Source organism: Puntigrus tetrazona, chromosome 9 (assembly GCF_018831695.1).
Source record: "Puntigrus tetrazona isolate hp1 chromosome 9, ASM1883169v1, whole genome shotgun sequence".
Classification (NCBI taxonomy): domain Eukaryota; kingdom Metazoa; phylum Chordata; class Actinopteri; order Cypriniformes; family Cyprinidae; genus Puntigrus; species Puntigrus tetrazona.
This window is the reverse complement of record NC_056707.1, coordinates 24,407,589-24,415,088: the sequence shown is the minus strand read 5'-3', so window position 1 is coordinate 24,415,088 and position 7,500 is coordinate 24,407,589. Positions and strand designations below refer to the sequence as shown.

At 34.0% G+C, this 7,500-nt stretch overlaps 1 protein-coding gene across 8 annotated transcripts in view; it reads right to left on the bottom strand.

Annotated features, from left to right (window-relative positions):
* The window catches only part of b3galt1b (UDP-Gal:betaGlcNAc beta 1,3-galactosyltransferase, polypeptide 1b), a 131,630-nt gene that overhangs the window by 7,885 nt on the left and 116,245 nt on the right, over positions 1 to 7,500 (bottom strand). For 2 of the 8 annotated variants that reach the window (XM_043248199.1, XM_043248198.1), the window contains exon 4: positions 6,698 to 6,808. The exons of the other annotated variants lie outside the window; for them this stretch is intronic. The gene's annotated coding sequence lies outside the window, so the exon portion shown is untranslated. The remainder of the gene's footprint in view (positions 1 to 6,697; positions 6,809 to 7,500) is intronic. 8 annotated transcript variants of the gene reach the window in all.

Sequence of the window (7,500 nt, the reverse complement as noted above, 5' to 3'; positions counted from 1 at the left end):
GGCAATATGCTGTGCTCCTCTTGTAAATGAGGCCGTTATCTGCTAATTTCTTTCTTTAGGAGCTTGACAGAAGCACTCGTATTGGTTTTTGTTGAAAGCGCGAGGTACACGCACCGCTTTTGTTTCGCGAGCTGATAAATTTGTGTATGAATTGATTTATTCATGGACCCCCCGTCTAAGGCTGAATCAATTGAGACAATTAAACGTGCACGCTCTGTTCGAAAACCTGGAGAAATGCCTTGCCGTCTACATAGACAGCATCCAGAGCGTTATGGAGGCTCATAAGTGAATGATTTGGAGAGCTCTACAACTGTGCGTGATGCAAATAGTGCGTCTCGCAGCAATTACCCAATCTCCAAGCATATTAATATAGTTAAGCATGATAGTCTTCAAGCAATTGCGAGAAAATTCCGCTTTATTAATCGAAACTCTTTAAATTAGTGTGAAAGGAATAAAAAGAGTCAGTGTTTCACTGCCTCTAGTGTTCGTTTACTTTGGAAAGTGCAGTGATATGTACTTGTAGGTGCGTATTTCGCTAAAAAGTGCGCCATGGTACATTCATGGCAGTTTGTTCACTTTAAAGTAGCTCTTTTTTCTCCAACGACGCCTTAATAGGTTGCCTAAGTAGGGTTCTGCAACAGAGCCACGGGTCTAAATAGCTTTTTTCTTAGCACTACGGCTAAATATAACAATGATGAGCATCGACGGGAGGATAAATAAAGAAAAAAACGCTATATGTAATGCTAATTGATTCAACAGGTGCGCTCATTTGCGTGACTGACAGGCGATCACCATGGCAACAGAACAGTGGGACGACAGCCAGAGACTCGCTGAATCCCACACAGTACTTAGAGGCTGTCACTCACGCACACAAGTATCGACACATCTGCCAAACACACGGCCGTCCAAATGTTCACTAAATGATAGTAAAACTGTTCTCCGCAGCATCCGCTTCGCAGATGACTCACTGTCTGTTTACACGAGCAGCGGCGTGATTACCGCCAAAAAGAGCGAGGAAATACACAGATGAAGATGTTTTAAATGACACGGGCAAGCTATCGGTTCCGTTTTTGCGTAGCTGTTTTGTATTCCGCGAGATAAGATGTCAAACTGAAACGCAACAGGCGCTCGACCTTCTTCGCTTTATCCAAGCACTCCTACAATAACACCAGCATGGGCAGAAACAGGCAGCGGACGGGCTTTCAATCATAATAGCGTTTTTAATCAGCCTCGCATTGATTTAACCCAGCTTCATATCTCTGTGATTAATCCCTCCTCTAATATGTTTCATCGATAGTTTTGCATAATTACAATCATGCTGCAAATATATCAAGAGCCGATGTGCCGATAAAAACGCCTAATGTTGGCGCTGCCTTACATCGGTCAAAATTAAAAAAAATTATTTTATGCCAAAAAGCATTGTGATATTAAGTTAAGGACCATGTTCCATGAAGATCGGTATATACCATAAATATATAAAAAATACTGGAATTTTGATTAGTAATATGCATTGCTAAGGACTTCTTTTGGACAATTTTAGATGTGATTTTGTCAATATTTAGATGGATTTTAAAAGCTGTATCTTGGCCATATATTGTCCTATTCTAACAAACCATATGTCAAAGGAAGGGGTTTTTTAATTCAGAAAAATTGACATAAAATATGTATTGTAGTCTGACAACTTTTTGATTACTTTAAGATTACGTGTAACCTAACTTGCTCATCACAGACTTGACTATGATTACTGTGCATTATATTGCTCAAAAACAACAACAACAACAACAAAATAAAATATATTTCATTATTGATCAATATCATGAAATGCATTAAACATTAAATACCAGCCGTTTCCCAAACTGGGGTTTGTTAAATGGGTGTTCATTAACAGCTAATATTTAATGACATTATAGCAATTCCAAAATCTTAGCATTAATAAATCAACATTAATAAACATGAATACATGACATTGCATGGCCAAAGTCTTTCAGGTCTGAAATATTTTGTCTAGCCTTCCCATATTAATAATTGTATCTAGATATAAAAACAGCTGTGTATTAGAAAAAAAAAGTTAGATCTGGGGTAAATTAATAAATTATAAATAATGTACTGCCATTTTGTGAATATGTCATCATGTGATCCGTAAAAAAAATAATAAACCGCTTCAGAAAGAAGTACAATTTGGTAATAATATAACATAATGAGAGAAATAAAAATTAAAAAATTCAAATACGATAACATTTACTAGCATTGCTCTGAAAAAATAATTATTTCCGAGTAAAAAATAAGCAGAACACAATATGAGAGTTCACATTCATATTACGAATGATTATGAAAAAACACTTCCAGTATGCTTTAAATGACCATTTTTCATGTCAACATTTATTTTTATGATTCTGCAAAGACAGTATTTTTGTGGAATTTTTTGTATCAAGCCGTACGACAATTAAAATCGGTTTTGCTGGCTGTTAATTGTTTTTATTGTTTTTCTTTATTAAAAAAAAATCTGACGTGCAATAAACAGGCACAATTAGTCAGAATCAAAGCTGCAATCGTGTTTGGCCAAAAATAAAAACTTGTGGTCTACCTTCAACATCCCATATATTTACCACGTTAAAAAAAACAAGTCGAAGCAGACTGCAGCAGAAGAAGAAGACGACACCGGCGCACCTGAAATCTAATGAGATCCGCTGAAACGCCGCTAAGCTCCCGAGGAAATGTCGAAAAACAAAGCTTCCTTCGGTTTTTACAGGCAGGATCCAAGCGAGGCCCGAACTCATTCAAATTTGACTCGCATTGCCGAAAGCAGTCACCCCCTTCCCGTTCGGCATGCATTGCAAATCATCCAGCAAAGCCATGTATATTCATGAAAGGGAAATACAAGTCATATCTTGAACCTCGGGGAGACGTTACAAACCAGTGAAATAATTACACAAAACAACCAGAAGATAGGACGTATATGGTGATTTATGGTTCTGCGGGGGGGCAAATCCGTAGTAGAGGAACAATGTGAAGACACCTATTCATCAAAGCGGTGGCATCTATTTCTTCTAGCCGCTAGGTTTAGCTTTCTGCAGTCGACTCAGTAAAGAGAGCAATTATACTGTCCTCTATACATCAGAGAAGAAGGACTGTGATTTATAGTCTCGCACCGGTCTGAAAGCAAGGGGGCTCAAACGCCTAACCAATAAAGACGTTTCTACTTTAACACGCGACATTTTCAATTTACAAAACTGCATTTCTATAGAAACTATCAAAATGGCACGAGTGCAGCGCGAGTCTCGTAAGACAGGCCATTAAAATTTTAATCTGCCGGTGGTTAGATGTAAATAATGGCTTTCGGACTTTACGCAAGACATATTCTGTATTAAAAACAGATCACTGTGGAATTCAGTAACACTTTTATATATATATATATATATATATATATATATATATATATATATATATATATATATATATATATATATATATATATATATAAAAAAAAGCAAATATGCTTGTGTTTTCGTTTTTAGAAGGTGAGCAGGGTGGAAATAAAAAAGTTAATTTAATTAAAGCTGTATATAATGATTTGTATTAATTGAAAGACATCTTAAAAAACATCAAATATTAAATTAAATATAAAAAAAACAACTTTCTTTACGTTGGCAATAACATAAATGACATAAATGTTTAAATGGAAGTGATAAAAATAGTTATTTTAGACCTTTTTTATTGTATATTTTCATTATAATTTTAATTACAATTTTGTAAGTTAATTTAATTTTTTGATTTTATTAATATGTATCAATATTAATATTTAAACTGTAGTAATGTAGCATGTCGTAGGTTACAATAAATAAAAATGGTGTGTGTTGCCTCGGCAACTAGCTGAAATATAGTTATTACATGGTTCTTCAACTTAAACAGCCCTGACCAAAGCATATAAAATCTAAAACAAAACTTAAAAAATGAAAAACATAATTGAAACTGATTAGCATCATTTCAGAAGAAAGACAAATTCGTTGCTAATACTGACTGATGTGCTGTGGTTTTCCCTACAAAAAGATGAATAAACTCACTTTATTGTTTAAAGAATAATAAAAAAAAAGTGACAGAGTGAAGTTGAAAACGCAGGAAAACCCTATAAACCAAACTAACTCAATATTCCGTGTTTGGGAATATAAAAATGAAGAAATATGCTTCGTTAATTGCCTGTTTTTATGTAAGAAGCGCGGAAGTGTTACGTGACGAAATAAAAAAAATGCATGTTCAAAAGCTAAATTGTTCAAAGCTAACTAACTAATCTGTAAATTAATGTTTAATATTTATCCTGCATATGTAAAAACACGCGCCGCATGAAAGGAAAGGCTCACCAAGGACGTCCATCCAGTGCGCATTTACACAAACCCACAATTAGAAATCGGCACAGACAGAAAGAATGCATGAACGCGTCCCCCCAGGATCCCGCGTTCGCCGATGCACCGAAAAACACATATTAAGAAAAGTATACAGCGAGAGATTATTAAATAATGCATAAAACCAGAACGGCGCGGCAGACGCGCGCAGACACATACACACGCGCGTGCTGTGTTTTCCCATTTGGCTCAGATCATCATCTCCTTTCCGTTTGAAAGGCTCCGTTTATCCTGGCTGCCATTTAATGATGCATGAAGGTCTCGGCAAAGCATGCCTTCTCCCCTCTCGAGGATGTCCCTTTCCCACCAGATTTCTAATTAAAGCCGGCCTCGATAAGACCTCCCCGCGTGACGCCAGACTTTGTGTTTTCAAACGATAACACGTAATTGAATGATTGCTGGTAGACAACCCCGACAAACACTTATTTCTGGAATCGCACGGATGCCAACCGAAGGAGATAAAGGCTAAAGGCCGACGCGGCGCAGTGTGGCGCCTGGGCTTCAGGCGCTCTTAATGTACTTCTCCACCGAAAAAAAAAAAACACGAAACAAAAAAACACAAGTTTAAAGCACGTCACGAAGCTCGGAGCTGTCAAAACCCGCGATTAGTCGTGAAATGAAGAACGGAGGAAGGAAACTGGGCTCCCTGAAGCAATTTTAGCAGCATGTACTGTAAGTAGTTGGTAATCTGCGCGACGTTTCCAATAGCAGCTTTATCTGAGCATCGGGCCGCTCGTAAATCCATTACCTGCAGCTTTAATGCATCCTTTACGCACGCTTTCAGGTCATTAGAGGACACTGAATAAACGATTTTAATGCGTTTTGATTGTTGTACACCGTAGTCGAGAATAAAAAAGCGTTCGTTTGAAATTCCAACGTCAGAGTTCTCATTTCATTTTCAATATAGCATGAATAATGGAGCCAGTATACTGTATAAAAAAAAAAAACATAAGTCATGATACTGAGCGAGTGTTATTTTAGAACTTTTTAAAGAACATTACGGTTTTCACTGCTTTTATTTTTATTTTATTTGTTACGTGCTTTTTTCATTTTTATTTTTAAACATTTTATTTGTGATTTCAGTTTCAGTTTTATTTTATTAAAATCAGTTAATCATTTTAGCACATCACTTTAAATGAAGCCAGTGTTAATTTAGACGTATGGGAATAATATTATAGTTTTTATTAATATTATGAATTAGCTTTTATTTTAATACAATGTTTTACTTGCATTTTTTACGTTTCGTTAAATTGGTAGTTATTTTGTTTCATGCTTTTGACATCTTTATTATTTTTAAACTTTACTTATTTATTTTATTTCTGTTTTAGGTCTGTTTTTATTTTAATTTATTTTCAGCCGGTCATCTTAGCGCTTCAGCTTAAACTTAGTTCAAAACGTGTTCTTGCAAGCAAATAATAAACCGGTGTTTTTAATTTATATTTATATATTATATATAAAAAATATATTTTAACACTTTTTGTCATGTTGCTGTGTGCTTTTGTCATCATTTATTTTTAAATATCGCTATATAATTTGACATTAGTGCTATATATTGTCCAGTTAGTCATTTTAAAATTGAACAATAAAAATATGCAGTGTTTTTCATCTAATATTTTTACTGTATTTCAAACAAAAATGTTTTACTAATTTTAGATTTAGTTCAGGATTATTATAACCCTGTGGTAAGCCTGCAAAAATGATTTATATTGGTTCAGCGCAGAAAATCATTACTAAAGGCTTTGATTTGATTTGGCTGGAAATTTCAGGCTTTGGTTTATTTCAGCATCTTAAAATGATCGGCATCGTGTGAGAACTCCCGGGTTGCACGTATTCACGCGAACATTTCTGAAACCGTGTTTTAACCGAACTTGCATCCAAACTCGTCATTTACATCTATTCATTTATGCAAACTAGACTCAGCAGGAGCTAAATGTTTTAACGTTTAACATGCAGAAAAGATAACGTGCATTTTCCATCTGTCAGTGTTTTTTTTTCCGTGTTGGAAAGGAACTATACTGGCGAATGTTCTGGCCTTGTTTGGACTCGACGGCTCCCGTGACGGAGCACTTCAGCTCTGTTTTACAGGCCATCCGTGCTCTGCTTTGGAACAGGTTCTGGATCCATCTCAAAATAATGCACTTGATCTTAAGATCTCCGGAGTGTGTTTTGTAATGTTATCAGGAAGCCCGGCCAAAGACTAAAAAACTGGAAGGAGTGTGTGGGAGTGAAGCCTGTCACCAGCCCTTCCCGTGGCAGTCATTATGGGTAATGGGCGGCATTATTTCTCAGGCAGAACCGACCTGTCTGGAGCAGCGGCAGACTGCAGTTCATCTCAAAGTCATAAAAGTCACTCTCCATGTGCTGTACAATTTCTGATGACATGAGCCTTTTTCGCTGGTGAAGTGCAGGATCTGTCAAGCGGAACAGACAAATTAGAAATTGTCGAGTCAATAAATGAGTGAGAGAACCGACGGCTGAAATCTCATTTATTTTCTTATTACGCACTAAGAGATATACTCAGCAAAACTGCATTTATTTGATCGGAAATGCAGTAAATAAATCAAGTGAAACATTACTACAATGTAAAATAGCTGTTTTGTATTATATATATATATATATATATATATATATATATATATATATATATATATATATATATATATATATAAATATATTGTATGGAAAAATGTTAATACTGTGATCCAAATAATCACAATGTAACAACTTGCTTGACCTTTGAAACTAATTGTTTAATATTATATATATATATATATATATATATATATATATATATATATATATATATATATATATATATATATATATATATATATATATATATATATATATACATATATATATATATATATATATATATATATATATAAAATATATACATATACATATATATATATATATATATATATATATATATATACATATATATATATATATATATATATATATATATATTATATATAATATTATATATATATATATATATATATATATATATATATATATATATATATAATATATATATATATAATATATATATATATATATATATATATATATATATATATATATATATATATATATA